This window comes from Budorcas taxicolor, chromosome 21 (assembly GCF_023091745.1).
Source record: "Budorcas taxicolor isolate Tak-1 chromosome 21, Takin1.1, whole genome shotgun sequence".
NCBI lineage: Eukaryota > Metazoa > Chordata > Mammalia > Artiodactyla > Bovidae > Budorcas > Budorcas taxicolor.
The window spans coordinates 39,161,449-39,179,485 of record NC_068930.1 but is presented as its reverse complement, the minus strand read 5'-3'; the positions used below and the strand labels follow the sequence as shown (position 1 = coordinate 39,179,485).

The window sequence follows — 18,037 nt, the reverse complement described above, 5'->3', positions numbered from 1 at the left end:
TGAACCACAGCATACTAGGCTTTCCTGTTCTTTGCTATCTCCTGGAGTTTGCTCAAACTCATGTCCATTGAGTTGGTGATGCCATCTAACCATCTCATCCTCTGTCATCCCCTTCTCCTCTTTCCTAGCATCAGGGTCTTTTCCAGTGAGTCAGTTCTTCACATTGTATTGGAGCTTCAGCATCAGTCCTTCCAACGAATATTCAGAATTGATTTCCTTTAGGATTGACTGGTTTGATCTCCTTGCTGTCCAAGAGACTCTCAAGAGTCTTCTCCACAGTTCGAAGCACCACAGTTCAAAAACATCAGTTCTTTGGCCCTCAGCCTTCTTTATGGTCCAACTCTCACATCATACATGACTACTGGAAAAACCATATTGTAAAGCTTATGAAGTGGGAGATGAGGTGTAAGTCTACCAAACATTACTTCTTGAGCTCAACAGAGCAGAAGGGAGCTGAGTTAAATTGTAGCCAAGGAGCCCTTTCCTCCTTAAGATCCTTTAGAAGAGTCTCAGTTGAGCTTGTAAATTGCCAAGAACACTGCCTGGCACAGGGTAGGCTATTAATGGTAGCTATTCTTATTGGGTCTAGGTGGCTGGGTCAGAAAGATCCCACATTAAAGAAGCTTATCAAGTAAGAACTTATCTCCTACATGAATTGAACCTCAGGATTTTTATGTCATGGTAATTCTGTCTGCTGAGGCCAGAGCATAAACAGAGACTTTAGAATCACAGGGTGTTACAGCTGGCAGGAAATAGCTGTCAGCCTCCAAAATATTATATAGAAGGAAACAGGCCTAGAAAAGGTTGGTGACTGTCCCTGGGGCCATACCATTTATATTGGCTTAGTGGAACCAGGATAAAGGTCTCTGGACACTGAAACTAGGATTTTCCTACCAGACCAAGGTATGTGACTCTGAAAAATCACTCTGGAGGGAAGAATGTAGACAAACAGGAGGAAGGGATAGTGTCTGCAGGGCGCGCTAACCTTGGGTGACGATGTCAGAGTAGCATAAAGTTAGTGGTTTGACCCGTGATATTTCACCACATTGCTCCTGCTGGATGGTCAGCCACTACGTTTGCCCTTTAAATTAAATTCTGGGTCGGTACTTGGAAAACCAATAGGGAGTGGGAATCTAGGGATAATGAGAGCTTCTCCAGTAGCTCAGATGAATCTGCCTGGAATGTGGAGACGCAGATTCAATCCCTGGGTTGGGAAGATCCCCTGAAGAAGGAAATGGCAACCCACTCCAGTATTCTTGCATGGAGAATCCTATGGACAGTGGAGCCTGGCGGGCAACAGTCCATGGGGTTGCTCAGAGTCAGACACGAGTGAGCCGTTTACACTTCTACTTCCCATAGCATTAAAGGTCACAACCTGACAGTGTATTTGAAAAAGAGAGAAGACCCTGGGCTCAGAGAGGCCTCTAGGTCCTGTGGGAACTCAGGTTCTAGGTCATCACTGCCGAGGCCTGGGATTGGGCACTCAGCATTAGTTGTGTAAGGACTGAGATGAGGCAAGTGAGGAGCCCCTGGCAGGGGCAGCGATCTGGGGTGTATGGAGAACTTCTGGAAGTCCTGCTTGTGTATCCTGCAGGAAGGATGTGAGAATAAAACAGTAATAAAAAAAAAAAAAAGCACAGTGATGGCAAAGCAGAAAGGAATCCATCCAAAAATCAGGGGAAGAATGTGTTTTCTGAAACTATTGACATGGGGGCAGGGCATCATGGGGATGTATGTTGTCGAGAAATCCCTTATTTCTTTACTCGGGAAGAAGACCTGTTAGTGACACACACTAAGAGTGGAAGTTCAGGGTCGGATATCTGAGCTGACAGAACAAGCCCTGGGTTTGAGCTGGTGGATGGCAAGCTGAGGTTCAGACCCACACAGTTTGGTTTGACTGTTGGAAATATCAACTGCTGTGCTGGCTCTCTGCTCCTGCTCTGCTGTCTGCTGTGATCCAAGCCCTGGGAGAATCAACCGGGTCCAGTGTAAGTCCTCCTGCTCCCTATTGCCTGGCTGGGGATTCCTTAGAGCCTATTAAGTCATGAGTTGCATGATGGCTTAGGGCCACCCATAATTTTTAGGTCCCCATGGGATCTCGATCTTTTAATGCACTTGCATCCTTTCCTTATACCATCAACCTGCTATCTTGGTGACTGAGTACCAACTGGTTTTCTCTGCCCTTTGGCGATGTTTAGTTAAACTTGGCTCAACCCAGAGCCTCTTGTGATTGCACCCCTTCCTGTGTCTTCTTGCTCATACCTTCCTCTGCCACTGAGGTTCTGTCTCTGTCACTCACACTCATGTGTGTTCTGAGTACAATACTTCCTCCCACACCAGTTTCCCCAGGAAACTGCATCCTAATCAAATAGGCTTTTGTGAAGACTCGAAAGGTTACAGTTTGATGTCTGTGATCTTTCCCAGCTTTACTGATTCTACCCCTCCTTCATAATCTTTTCTCTCTTGAATATCAAAGTTCTGCCCACATAGGGGCAATGATGGGACAAAGAAGAGTCCTAACTTTTATACCTTAACAATTAGCACAAATACGTATTCCCTATTTTCTGAGAATTCTAGTGAATAAAAGATTTGTCTCATTACGTGCACTTCAGCTTGGGTGCAAATATATACAGTCAGAGATATCTACGCCATTGACTGTGCCTTTGTAACTCCGTGGACTATATATAGTCTGCCAGACTCCTCTGTCCATGGAATTCTCCAGGCAACAATACTATGGGAGTGGATAGCCATTCCCTTCTCCAGGGGATCTTCCCAAGCCAGGGATTGAACCTGGGTCTCTCGCATCGCAGGCAGATTCTTTACTATCTGAACCACCAGGAAAGTCCAGTTACTGGACTATTTCATATTATATGCTAATCATCCTTTTATTGCTTACTCAGCACTATACACTGTACATCTAGGCAGCACTTACTTCAGATTTCTTTATCTCCTTTATCTACCAGTTTCTCTTCAATGTAAGACTTACTAACTTTGCTTTTAGCTCCCATACCAGTTCCCATGTTTTTAGAGGCTATAGCATGTGTGAATCTCCTTCCATCTCCCCTTTCCCACTCTTGTAGCCTGGAATATAATGATCTTGGGGCTTTTTTTTTTTCTTTTCCTTTTTTCATGTCCTATTTCACAATCCAGGAGTCTCCCATTTCATACAGCACACTAGAATTTTCTTTTGAGTAAATTCTGTGTATAGTGAAAGTCACTCAGTCGTGTCTCTTTGTGACCCAATGGACTGTACAGTCCATGGAATTATCCAGGCCAGAATACTGGAGTGGGTAGGTGTTCCCTTCTCCAGGGATTGAACCCAGGTCTCTCGCATTGCAAGCGGATTCTGTGCGAGCTGAGCCACCAGGAAAGCCCAGTGCTGTGTATGACATGTGAATATTGTTACGATTCGTGTTCCTTTTTCTAGAATCATGTAAATTTCCCCCCAACATTCTTATTGTCATGGATTGCCTGAGTGACTTCTTTTCTCAGAAGAACCATGAGAAAGTTAGTAGAATTGGAAACTAGATCCCCAATTCAGAGAAATTTGTGGGGATTAGGGAGTTACTCTCTTTAATTCTAGGTATTGCCGAGTTTCAGGGAGTTAGGAATCTGCTACCACTCATCACTGGGACAAAGTAAAGAGAAATCTAATTCCATCCTTATTTTTGCTTTCTTTTTTTTTTTCCTAGAGAAAATGTTAATTTCTGCTCTGGGGAAAATAGAAGAGTCCAGGTTTAAAATAGATTACAGTATTCACTGATGAGGCTAAAGAATTGAATTTTGTAAAACTTGTTTCTTGGATGAAAAAGGGATAAGAGGGGAGGAGAGAATTAAAAAAAAAAAAGGTGTATTAGGTCATAATAGCAATAGCAGGTGGCATTTATAGAGCATGTATATGTTAGGCACTGTCCTAAGCATTTTTCCATTTCTCATCTCAGGACATCTCAGTACAGCTCCATGACATTCCCACTGTTTATTTTATACAAGAGAAACTCATGCTGCACAGAGAGGTTAAACAGCTTAGTCAAAGTCACACAGCTGATAAATGACAGATTGATGATTTTCACCTTGGCAATCTAGTCGAAGGCTCACGCTCTTAATTTCAAGGTTACGGAGCTATATGTTGAGTCATTTTAACTTTTCCCCTCGCTTTGAGTACAGCCTCCCACAGTATATATAAAGCACAAGAGAAGTGGCAGTTTCAGCCTTTTTTTTCTTGTTGTTGTTTGTTTATTTAATAGCTGGGTTAAAAAAAAAAGGCAGTGTGCATTCTAAATCAAGTTTAATTAGACCCGTACGGAAAACATAACAATTATCTATGCCAAATTTCCACCGTTTTTCATGTTCAATTATTAATAGATACGGGTGCACATATTCTTTCATTTATTTTCAAAGTGAAATGATTGAAACAGGCCTAGGATTCAAAGGTCTTGCCTACTTTTTTAAAGAATCGTTATCTGAAAGGCACATTTAGTCTAGAAAAGAAAAAAATCTGTCTTTGTTTGTGAGACACAGCTTCCCTTAGAGAATATGGTGTTACCAGGTGTGGAATCTTGGCATCACACTGCCTTTTCCTTTTGCCTCCTTGAACTGATGGAAAGAAGTAGGGTGGGTGGGGGAGGGGAGGGTGGTGGTGGGATATACAGATACACAGATAATTACAGATGTATATCTCAAGATCAGTCCAGCATTTGGACAGAAGGCCTTTCATTAGGTCCCAGACAGCCCTGTTTGCCCCCAGCTTCCTATGCTGAAACTGAGGTTTTAGAAGAATCTCAAGAAATTTTCTTGGGATAGGTTGTCCAGGTGTGATTTTTTTTTTTTAATAGCATCTCTCCTTTTTTTTTATAGAGGAAAAGATAATGAAGGGTATCTCCCTTTTCCCAAATATAAAAAAGGGCATTTTTCTGTTGCTTCATGCTGGTGCTGCTGCTGCTGCTAAGTCGCTTTAGTCATGTCCGACTGTGCGACCCCATAGGCAGCAGCCCACCAGGCTCCGCCGTCCCTGGGATTCTCCAGGCAAGAACACTGGAGTGGGTTGCCATTTCCTTCTCCAATGCATGAAAGTGAAAAGTGAAAGGGAAGTAGCTCAGTCGTGTCCGACTCCTAGCGACCCCATGGACTGCAGCCCACCAGGCTCCTCCATCCGTGGGATTTGCCAGGCAAGAGTACTGGAGTGGGTAATTTAGCTAAAAAAAAAAAAAAAAACCCTCAATGATAGTTTAAAATATTTTCTTCGTTATTATAATATTTTTCCTTTATCAGAGCTGTGGATAGGATCACAGGAATATGGCAAATAAAATATTCTTACTATTGAAAAACAGCTCTCTATAGAGTTTTACTATTATAGGTGATTGAAAAACAGTTTATTAGGTTTCCTTCCACATTCAAACTAATATAGTAATTGCAGAAAATTTGGGAAATTCAGAAAAATAGAAGCCAGGAAAAGCATACTCCCATCGTTCCTATACCCAGGAGAAGGAAAAAACTTACCGTTTTCATGTGAATTCTTTACCTTTTTCTGTGTTGAGTTTTTGTTTCTGTTTCTCGGTTAGGATCCCGCTGTAAATGCAGTGTTGTTTCCTGCTCTGTTGGAAAGATGCCTCAGATTCAGAGACAGCAGGCTCAGGGCTTCTTTGCTGAACCTGCCCTGTCCCAGGTCACCTGGCAACTGGGGTAGCGGGGTGCCCCCAACACATGCTGCAGGCTCCAGGTTGCTGAGTGCTGGGCGGCAGAGAAGTCCTGCCTTCCCAGTCACAGACTTGATGGAGAAGACAAGCAGCGTTTTCATGACTGCTTCTAGCTTTTGGTGTGGAAAATTTCAAAGATACACAGAAATAGAACATTACAATGGACCCTATGTGCCTTTCTCCCAGCTTCAACAATGGTCAGTTTATAGCCATCTCGCTTCATTTGGATCTCAACCTCTTCCCTCACCCTGGACTGTTTAGAAGCAAATTCCTAACATCCTATTATTTCACTAGTAAGTATTTCTACATACATCTCTGAAAGATTCTTTTTTTCTTTTGATACTGTCATATTGTTATCATACTTTAAGAACTTCTATAATATAATCAAATATGGAATATCTAGTCAGTGCTCAGATTTATCCATTTTCTTCATTATTTTTCTTTTCAGTTTTTTTTTTTTTATCAGGATCCAGATAAAGTCCATCCATTGCAATTGACTGACATGCTGCTTCAGTCCCTTTAGTCTGTAGGTTCACCCTTCACTATTTTTTAAAAATTCCTTGCAATTTATTTTTTGCCAAACCAGAACATTTATTCTGGTTCATAGGCTGGCTTTTTGCCAGTAACACCCCACGGAGTTAAATGTTTCTGTATTTGACATATTCCTCTAGCCACTGTATTTCTTGGGAATTGATAGTCATATGTAGAGTCTAGCCCAAATTCTGTTTCCATTGTTTTTGGTCAGGAATACTGTGGGTGTATTGTGTACTCTGATCAGGACGCATTTAACACAAGTTCCCTGTGTGGGTGTGTATGTGAGCGAGAAAGAGATGTGAACAGTTAATGGGGATCCTTACTGCCTAATCAATTCATTAGCGGTTTCAAAATCTTCATTTCCATCATTTCTTCATTTATTAGCTGGCCTACTTTGATAAAGAGAAACCTCTGCTTATCAGCTACTTGGTTCTTGGGTACAATTTATATGGGAAAGGCAGGAAATGCGCCCAATTCTTTTCCCTTCATTTACCAGTTTTTAAAGTAGTTAGTTCACTCTTGAACAGCCTGGGAGTTAGGGGTGCTGCCCTTTCATGTAGCTGAAAATTTACATACAATTTATAGTCCAGCTCTTCCCATCAGTGGGTTCAACCAACAGCAGCTTGTGTAGCACTGTAGTATTTACTATTGAAAGACATCCACGTATACGTGAACCTGAACAGTTCAAACCTGTGTTGTTCAAAGGTCAACCGTTCTTGGTTCCATTAGCCAACTAATTAGTAATGTTCATAAAAGGTAACCATTGAGAGAAGGTAAGAGAAACAGATATGTAATTCATGAAGAACTCATGAATTCAAAATACTGGTGTTTTAACCTAATGCATTTATTCCTGACACTAAAATTGTCCCATCTTTGGCCAGTAAGAGCCCTTTTGTGCTGGCTCCTGGATCCTTTTGATATGATTCTAGTGGTCTCTGACTGCTTCCCTGCTTTCAGGATGTTAAGATATTCAAGTTCTCAGAGTGTAATCTGAGGATGCCTGAGGGCTCCTAAGACCCTCTGAAGGGATCTCTGAAGTCAAAACAGTTTTCATTACAGTACTAAGACATTCTTTACCTCTTTTACTTTTATTTTCTTATGTATTTATTGGAGTTTTCTAGAGGCTACATTTTGGCTCCTGGAATAGGTGTGTATGTCCTTATATTCCCTGAAATTTTCTAAGGTAAGGGCTTTAGAATCTTCAATAATCTCTAAGAATATAAAGGGGTCTTAAAACCAAATAACTTGACCATTGTTGCTCTAGGCTCATTTTTCTTGCCACATATGTGGAATCACTGGTGTCTTCGTAAATCAGCTCCCTTTTTTAGTCAAGTTTTAAAACTTTGTTTTATTATGTGTGAGTCATCTGCTCCAAATCTCAAAGCTAATAAATAGCAAAACCAGAATTTAAACCTAGATGTTTATGTCGTAGTTTCCCCCCCCCATAAAACAATCACTGATGTCCAAAATTTATGATTAGTTGAAGCTTAGAAGCTATAAACACTGCCTGAAATGCCAGACAGGTACATTTTAGGAGCCACTGAGCAAATTAGCAGTTTTCTTTCTCTAATGGAATGGCTCTCAAAAAGGGAAAAATGGATGTAGAGGCAGGATGAGTGGCTGCTGTACCTCCATGATATAATAACAAACTATGCGCAAAATCCGCTGTTTTTTCTGGTCGCAGTAGAGAAATTCAGAATGCAGTAGTAACTCATTAACATGTGAACTTTGAAAGATTTCAGTTATCTGGAGAAAAGCTTGCTTGGCCTGTGGAATTCAATAATGGCTTAAATGTTCCCCACTAATTTCTGAACCCAGAGTCAGATTGATTGCTTGACCATGCAGCTTAGAAATAACTTTCTTTCATCTTGTAGTTAGTTAAATTAAATCCTACAAGAAAGCACCCTGCAATTTTCAAAGCTGAATAATGGTGCCTTGCAGCCTGGGACTACAGTTTTTCCGTCATTAGTTTGGGATTAGCAGATGCAAACTATTGCACGGAGAATGGATTAACAGCCAAGTCCTACTGTATATTACAGGGGACTACATTTAATATCCTGCATAAGCCATAATGGAAAAGAATATGAAAAAGAATATATATTTGTTTAACTGAATCACTTTGCTGTACAGAAGAAATGAACACAACTTTGTAAGACAATTATATGTCAATAAAATTTAGAAAATAAAAAATAATTTTCCATCACTGAATAGTATATGAATCTCTGAAAGATGGCCAGTTAAAACCACTGGATTTTGCAGTTATGGGTCCTCGGGAAAATCTTTATTTTTTCTCACTCTGTTGAGCTGAACCCAGTCGCTTGCCCTTTGTTCACCATTCTCAGTCACTGCGGCTTGTCTTGGATAATGAACAACATTGACTTTTTTCCCAGGCACAAAGGAGAGTTTCCATCATAAGAAAAGGAAGTAAGCCTTCCAAAGGGCTTTCTGAGGTTAGTATGTGTACGGGAGAGGAGAAGCCTTGTGTAACGCACTTGAGTGTTTGCCAAAAGTTAAAAAGCCCCTGAAAGCCTCAGGTATCATCATGGAGGAAGCTTGGTTCAAAGCTCACATCACCAGTCAGGCGCTTCATCATCATTCTGGGGTTCCGGTGAGTGAGGCCAGGAATTCATCCACAGTTTCAGGGCTCTGAGTGAAATACAGGTTTCTTTGCTGGGAAGTAGATTTTGAGTTCTAAGTACGTTTCTGTCTTATGGGAAAACTCATTTTCCATGGAGCCTTGATTGTGGTTTTTCTCAACATTAAATCTGTCACAGCGAAGTGGCTTAAATATCTGCTCTAGGTGACCTGTTGTGTTTAGATTTATGGATTTGCAAAGTCAGGGGGTCTAGCCGAGTCATCTCATCAACATTGCTGAAGATAGTTTTAGAATACAGGCAAGTCAGGAGTATGAAGTGGAAAGGTAGCTTTCATAGGGTCGTGGCAGAATTTTATTTTCTTTCATATTTGTTCTTTTGAATAAATTAAAAAAAATTTTTTTTTCAATTTATGTTCAATTCACTGAACAGACCCATCTCCATATGGACAGCGTGTGGTATATGACGAAGCAAGCTTTGAACTTACTGCTAGGGAATGTTAGGAATTTTGGATTCTGGTGTCACTGAGGAAAATGGCCCCGCCTTACTACACTTTGGTTTCCTGTTTAGACAGTTCTGTTCCTTCATAAGGACCTTGAAGGACCAGAGGAAAGGTGCTGTACGTGCGGAGTTTTCCATAAAGTGCAGCCCTAACGAAAAGGCTGAGTTAAAGGTAGGTGAATGCTCTATAAAACATGATTTATGTATGTATATTTATTAGTTTATGCCATGTATTTATTTACTTACGTATGAAGTAGCCTCAGGCAATTTGAAGTCAGATTTAAAATTCAGGTTTTGTTTACTTACTGTCCTTTTTTCTCTTAAGAACAAAGACTAGAAAGGCCTAGGAAGTGGAAATTGAAATTGATTTTAATTGCCTGAACAAGTTTACTGGAGAATCATTTTATTGAAGTGAAAATGAAGGCCAGATTATTATTGTTTTTTTATCTATGTCTAATTCCAGGCCATTTTGGAGTTGTCCGTAAATCTCTCTTCAGGTCTAAGGGAGAATATCCATCAAAGTGAGCCAAAATGTCACAACTCTTTGTGACAACTGCCTTGGCTAAAAATCTCTATGGTGAGAATTCAGAATTTCAGGAGTGCATTTGGAGGGGGGATGGGTTACACTGACGAGTCCTACGAGGACACGGAGACTATTTTAGACTCTCTCAGTGTGCTTTGGAAACTCTGAAGACCTATTCCCTGTTTCCTCAAAGCTCAGTGAGCCACTGTTGGGAGCAGTTGGGTTTTGAACCCTTCAGGTGTTTTTGAGTTAAAACACAGCTAAAGTTAGACTGCTGTGGAAGGTGGGGATAGCCTATTAGAACAGCATTTGTCTCTGGAGAGTGCCACTTTTCAGAAAAGATAAATAATGGCCTCAAGTGATTTGTAACTCATACAGTGGCAGTCACAGTTGCTTAAATTTAATGCTCTGTTATGTACAAATGTGTAGTATTTTGATTTGGTTCTAGAAGCAAGTTTTGTGTGTGTGTGATTTGGTTTTGCATGAAGAGGCTGCGTGCTGGTGCTTTACAGACACCAATGGGACTGGAAAAGCTGCTCTGTGTAGTTGAGGATCAATGCCAAGTTGGAGTGAGTTCTCAAACAGTATGTGACACTGTGGCCGTGCCACGTTCCTTAGTGAGTGGGATTGGGCTTGTTGGCTTTCTGTTTCACCAAAAAGAGAGAAGCTTTTCTATGCATTTGATTATGCTCCGTGATATGTAGAACATGACATTTGGGGGCTTAGGTTTGGGGGGAAAATGTGGTTTAATCATTTATTGCATAGTTTGGTATAATTTGTGTAACTTTTCTCTCTTTTGCCTTGGGAATAAAGTAGGAAAATGGAAAAGCAAACAACTCAGTTGAGTTGAGTTCAGTTCAGTTCATTTCAGTCGCTCAGTCGTGTCCGACTCATTGCGACCCCATGAATTGCAGCACGCCAGGCCTCCCTGTCCATCACCATCTCCTGGAGTTTACCCAAACACACGTCCATCAAGTTGGTGATGCCATCCAGCCATCTCATCCTGTGTCATCCCCTTCTCCTCCTGCCCCCAATCCCTCCCAGCATCAGAGTCTTTTCCAGTGAGTCAACTCTTCACGTGAGGTGGCCAAAGTACTGGAGTTTCAGCTTTAGCATCATTCCTTCCAAAGAACACCCAGGGCTGATCTCCTTTAGAATGGACTCAGGTGATCTGCAAATGAAATTAAGAGGAAAAATGTCTCTAGGAAATAAGATAGGAAGACATATGTTTAAGTTTTACAACATCAAATATTAGAAACCAGTGATCAAGAATCCTCTGCTTACCAAACTATTTTAAAATTTCACTTGAAATTTTTTTAAATTGATGTGTAGCTGATTTACAATGTCATATTCACTTCTGGTGTACAGCAAAGTGATTCTGTTAAATATCTATTCTTTTTCATATTCTTTTCCATTATGGTTTATCATACTGTTGAATATAGTTCCCTTTGCTATTAGTAGGACCTTGTTGTTTATTTGATATAGAATAGTTTGTATCTGCTAATCTCAAACTCCTAATTTAGAGATTTCAATTTTTCATTGCTGCCTTCCTTAACTCAACGTCTCATTAAGTTTTATAGTCATTTGAAGTTGTTCTAAAGTCAAAACAAAAGAAATTTGCTGGAAACGATCTTAGCTGTCACCCAGTTTGTCCTTTGTATTTTGCTGATGAGTCTGTCCAGTAACTCACAATGAAAGTACATCTGACTTTCAGTATTCCCCATGCCTAGTGTTGGGTTTAACACATAATATATACTGGCTGGCTGGTGGGCTGACTATAGAGTAGTACTTATTAAAAAACAAAACAAAACAAAACTTGACACAAACCTTTTTACCAGAGTGTATTTGAATAGAGCCTTTGTGGAAATTTTGAAAAGTATGGTTGAGGGTATAAGAACAACTCTTCTTTTGGAGATTTGGGAACTTTGCCATTCTTTCATGAATTATTAGATCCCAGTATCTTTAGAATGTGAATTCTAAAAACTTAGGTGTAAAATGTACAAAAGTGTTTGTGTAAATTATCATTATTACACATTTTCTTCAAGCTGTTAATTTCTCTTACTGTTACTTTGTGAGTATTTATTACTATTTGAGAGTCCACAGAAGAATGGATGAACAAGGCTCATCACTGTCAATAGACATTATTTTTCCCATGCCAAAAATGAAATAAAATGCAGATTTTTGAAGTTCCATCAAGAAATAGTTTGGCAAATGAATAATAACATTCAATGATTTTTTTTTTTTTAAACAACCTGAAGGAATTTATCTCAGGTCATGGCCATGTTTGGAAAGCTGAGAATTTGAACTTGAACTGTGTTTTTTTTTTTTTTTACTTTTTCTTTAAATGAATTGTGGCTACTTCCCGTGGGTAGAAGTGGGTCCAGGATTTGATCATCTTGCTCACATGAGACTCAGGAAATTTTGTTTCTGAAGCTATTGGAAGGAATTTCCCATCCTCCTGTCTGGTTTCATACCTCAGGTACTGGTGTTGGCCGCATGGGCAGGTCTCTGGAAGGGAGAGGGAATGATGTACGTGTGGTCCTTGTTTGGTGAAAGGCTGCCCAAACCTCCACTCCGGAGATTCTGTCCATTTTTAGTTTATGTGGGGACTTTAAGATGGCATGGTAATAGCCTGGGTTTCTAGAAGCCCTGCTTTATGATCTAACAAATGGGTTGTCTGTAAGATCTTTTTCTGAGATGTTCTGACTAGGTCAAAAGAATCCAGCTATGCTGCAACATTACAGCAATCATTTCTTTGGGGATTAAAACCCTCAGATTTTGGAGGAAAGAATCCAAGTATCTTCTTTATTTCATCTGCTCCTGCCACAAAAGTTTATGCAGTACTTTGAGTGTACTAGGCACTGTTTTGGGTGCTGGACACCATGGACATAATTCCCTGTCCTTACAGAGCTTCTTATGGGGAGAAAGGCACACAAGTAAGTTAAATATGTTGATGATATGAGCCCTGGAGAAAATTAAAGCAGGGATGGCGGTAGGGAGAGAGCTGAGGGACCCATATAGTATCTTGTGTTCCTTCCGGTGACTGATTAGCCCCACAGGCATGAAACAGACCAGTCCTTTCTGTGTTGTGACCGATCGTGCTGTCATGTCACCACCAGCATTGCCACAGTCACAGTCGGAAGGCGTTTATTTCACGCCTGTTAGCAAGATTGTGTACAGAATGAGTCATACAGATGAGTCCTCAAGACTGGCAGCCTCATGTGGACACATGGAGAGGACTTAGGGATGACAAATTTAAAAAATGATGGTGTTCTTTCAGCACATGTTTACTGAATGAAGGCATCTAGACAAGCCATTGTGGAGAATAACATGATAAATCACATGCACACCTGGCTAGCAGAGTGTAAAGTCTAGTATATTTGTATATGGTAGATCATTTGCGTATCAGTGATTCACATTTGAGATAGACTAGGAAAGCTGGCATATGCTGGTTTCTCCTTTTGCTGAGGCATGGTTTTCAGTTAGCTGCCTTTGGAGAGGGTGTGGGATAACTAACCTCGGAGTGGTGGGCTAGCAGTTGCCTGGTGTCCAAATTCCAGGGCAACACAATTTCTATCTCTTGTTGAATGTGTAAAATGCCTTTGAAGTGAAATACGCTTTCTTTGTGAAAGATTGCTCTGAGAAAAAGGTCAGCTTCTAGTGCTGGTGATGAAAGGTGCGGATTCTAAGGCGTGATGGTTCTTAGCTAGAAAACGGAATCATTGAGAGTCTCACGGAAATACTTAGCATTTTGCCCCTTTTGGGGGGAATCATATACTGTACTAGTATTCTGCCAGCTCACAGATGAGGCCCTCGTGAGGACATTATTTGGATGGATCTTGAGAAGGTCCCTAAGGGAAGTGTGGGCATGGGAGGATTTATCTCCCTTGTCTGAGGGTGACTCTTGGAGGAAGCTAAGCAAAGCTTCTTTATGTGCTGCGTCACCTGAATCCTAATATCAGGTCATTCCTTCTAAGTAAAGGGTCACCCATCTTTGTATGAGGCTCCCCGCCATTTATTATACAGATGGAATCAGAAGTTTACTGCATAGAGTTTCATATATAGACACATGTGCAGTCATGCATCCATACATATCCACAGAGGGCAGGGAAAACTTGGAAGGGAGGGCACAGTCATAAAATACAAGGGCAGAGGCTGTTGGCTGCTCACCAAAATCTACATTTCCCTCTTCTTTTTTAAAAAATGTATTTCTGACTGTGCTGGGTCTTCATTGCTGTGCACAGGCTTTCTCTAGTTGTGGCGAACAGGGACTATTCCCTAGTTGTGGTGTGCAGGCTTCTCATTGTGGCGGCTTCTGTTGTTGCAAAACACAGGCTCTAGGTGTGCAAGCTTTAGTAGCTGTGGCCCTTAGCCTCAGTAGTTACGGCACATGGGCTCTGTTGCCCGGTGGCATGTGGGATCTTCCCAACCAGGGATCAAATCTGTGTCCCCAGCTTTGGCAGGCGGATTCTTAACCACTGGACTGCCAGGGAAGCCCCACATTTCCCTCTTCCGAGCCTGCAGCAAGAATGCAGTTTCCAAGCTCCTTTGCATTTAAGTGCAGCATGTAACTGAGTTCTAGTCAATAGACTGATCCTGATAAAGATGGCAGAGAGTCCCTATTTCAGTGTGAGGAACAGAAAGACTTCATTCATACCCTTCCCCAGACAAAACATTCTAAGCCGTTATATATTTTGAGGTCTATTTCAGCGGTGACTAGCCTTTCCTCATTAGTACTGATTCTTTGTGTGGTAAACCAGAGTCAGAGACTGCAGTTTCAGGGCCTTACTCTTACTTTGTTGGAACATTGGATCCAGTGTTTCCACCCGAATGGCAGAATCAGTGCTGTTGAATGAAGGTGGTTATTGTGCTCATGGTTCAGGCTGTGTGTTCATTATTGCACTCACCATTCATTGCTTAGAGATGACTATAGAGGAACTAACATGGTGTTGTAGGTCCATTAGACTTCAAAAACAAATGAACTCAAAGAAAAAGAGATCAGATTTGGGGTTACCAGATGTGGGGGATGAGGGAAGAGGAATTGGATGAAGGCAGTCAAAAGGTACAAGCTTCCAGTTATAAGATAAATAAATGCTAGGGATGTAATGTACAACATGATAAATACAGTCAACACTGCTGTATGTTATACATGAAAGTTAGCAGTAAATCCTGAGTTCTTATCACAAGAAAAAAAAAGTATTTATTTAATTTTGTAACTATATGAGATGATGATGTTTAGCTGCTAAGTTGTAACCGACTCTTTGGCAACCCCATGGACTGTAGTCCGCCAGGCAACTCTGTCTGGAATCTTCCAGGCAAGAATACTGGAGTGGGTTGCCATTTCCTTCTCCAGATGAAAAATGATGAATGTTCACTAAACTTACTGTGATAATCATTTTATGATGTACGTAAGTCAAATCATCATGTCGCACACATTAAACTTCTACCGTGCTAAATGTCAATCATATCTCATCAAAACTGGAAGAAAAAAAAAAAATCACATGGATTTCCTATAGGGAAAACAAGTGTTTGAGCAGTTAGCGATTTTGTGAAGAGCTGAGTGGTGCATTTGACTTCAGGTGCTGTTTCTCTGTGATTCTTAATCCAATCAAACCTTCATCCACAGAAACCATGCCTCAGCTATCTTTGTATTCTTCCTCTAGCTCTTCACCCCAGAGCATGACACAGTGCTTTATATATTATATGTGGCTAAATAAATGTTTGATGGATTAATTACTTAAATCTCTTATGTTGGAAGAGCTTCATGAGCTAGTTGCATGCTTGGTGAATAGTTCTTTCCATGATGAACCTCAATTCCTGCTGCGGTTATGTTGCTGTCTATTCACGTGATGGTTCATCTTGTTGTTTAACATCCTGATGTGGCCCTTAGCTATTGACAGGAGTCACCCAGCTTGAGGTTTGAGAAGGGAAAGTGGTGATGTGCTAAATGGTTGCTATATGAGTGTAGTAGGATGTGTCTTGACCTGGTTCCAAAAGTACTTGTAGGGCTCATGTCTGTTAAATGATACTGAACCACGTTCCTATGCTTTTCTTGGCAAAAGAGTCCTCCCGTGTACTCTACCATTCAATTTAATAAATGAACAAAAAATTGGTTTTTATCCGCCTGGTGACTAGGTTTGTGTCTTTGGTGTTGCTTGAGTCAGGGAAGGTTCTAGAGAATTCTCTGAAAAGAGATGCCTACACATGCATAATGAGGCTTGTTCCCCCTAATGCAATTATAGCTGAAATCCTTCCCTCAGGGATTTATATTCCTTCTTAAGAGCACGTTTTAAGAGCGGTACTACAACAGAAGGATGACCGAACAGGATTGAGGACACTAATGGCCAGGGAGGAAATTGGGGGTTTCATCAGCATGTATGCCTGCCTCTGAGCAGCACTGAGGTTACCTTCCATGTCTGTCTTCCTCTCCAGCTGAGAGGTGACTTTGAAAGAAGCTGGCCAGAGCCTTTCTCTGATCTTGCCCTTCTCACTTCTTTTGTCAGTTTTTGATCCTTTTGCCAAAAGTCGGTGAAGCAAAAGATCATCTTTACATCTTTGATTGTTTGACCTTTACATATAAGAACCTGTGATGTGAACATTTCAGTGCTGGCTGACTTGTTGCTTAACTTCGACTGACTTGGTGAAGACAGGGAAACCATTGTTTCTTTATCAGGACTTACAAAGTCATAAGAACTCAATTGTATAGGCTTCTCTGTCATAAATTGCTTAAAAATTGTAAGCATGTATGTTGTAAATATGGAGCTGATTATCTTTTCTCAAAATAGTCTGTGATAATTAATAGTGAAGAAGTTAAAATTTTCCTGCATTTCAATTTACTGTCCTAAATGACATTATAGTGGCCTGAAACTATTGGGCCAGTCTCATCTACTTGAAGGAATTAGTTTTGGAGAATGTTTCTACCAAGCATCTGTATGTCGAGTTACAGGAAAAGCAACTAGTTTGTAATGTGGATAAATTAGTGTAACCTGAGAAACCAACTCAGTGACTCTACATTTTAGAGCAGAGACCTAACAGTAGGTATATGTTTGAACAGGGACTAATGATTAATAAGTTCAAGAATATTTATTGCTTTACTGTAGAAGATAATGCTACCCTCTGCCTTCAATATAGTTGCTATGATGAAAAAATAAAAATCATCACCCTAAGGGCTTACTGTCAACTGATATGACCTGTCCCATATTTGACAAAAAATTACAAGACATGCCAACAGGTAAGGAAAAGTACTGTAGAGGCAATGCAATAAGCAAAAACTAGATTCTCGAACAACATGGACGTTAGAACTATCAGACAAGGAAATTAAATGAATTATAATATATCAGAGGCTCTAATTCAAAAATTAGACAACATCCAAGAACAGATGGGTAACATAAGCAGACAGATTGAAATTCAGAAATAATAAAAAGAAAATGCTAGAAATCAGAAACACAGTTAACAAAAATGCAAAGTAATTTTGACAGACTGGTAAGTAAACGATACTGACAAAGAAAGAATCAGTGAACTTGAAGACAGGTCAATAGAAACTTTCCAAACTGAAATGCAAAGAGAAAAAGTCATTTTTAAAAAAGAACAGAACATAGAAAGTCTGTGGGATGATATGAAAAATTATAGCATACGTACCATTGAAATGTTGGAAGAAGAACAAGGAGTGGAAGAAATATCTGAAGTGATAAGGGATGAAAACTTTCCCAAACTAATAACAGACACAAAGCCACACATCCAGGAGGGTTGAGATAAATACCTGAGGGTTCTCCCCACCCCCTGCGCCAAATATACACTTTTCCTTTTTTCACACGAGTTCTCCAGTTCTCTGACACCAACTAGGTGTCCAGCAATTCAATTCTGATGCCGGTTCTCGAAGTTAGTGTAGAACTGGTAAGGGAAGGGCTCGGTCCCACAAGTCTGTCCCCGCTTCAGATGCCAACCAAATGGAGAGCTCAGGCTACCCACATTTCTGCCCAGTTAACAATAAATTCTTGGGTGCCACAACCCCAAGTCCTTGAGGTTGGATAATTTGCTGAAAACAACTCACAGCACTCAGGAAAAGTGCTTTCCTTACAATTATCAGCTAATTATAAGCGATACAGCTCAGGAATAGACATAGCTAAATTGGTGGGGGGTGTAGAGCTTCTATGTCCTTTCTGGGGGTGCTCCCCTCCTAGCACCTTTGTATG

General features: G+C 40.6%; 1 protein-coding gene across 2 annotated transcripts in view; it reads left to right on the top strand.

Moving 5' to 3' along the window:
• The window catches only part of STXBP6 (syntaxin binding protein 6), a 263,606-nt gene that overhangs the window by 28,293 nt on the left and 217,276 nt on the right, over positions 1-18,037 (top strand). The window contains exon 1 of one of the 2 annotated variants that reach the window (XM_052659977.1): positions 9,450-9,494. The exons of the other annotated variant lie outside the window; for it this stretch is intronic. The gene's annotated coding sequence lies outside the window, so the exon portion shown is untranslated. Of the gene's footprint in view, positions 1-9,449; positions 9,495-18,037 lie in introns of those variants that run through there. 2 annotated transcript variants of the gene reach the window in all.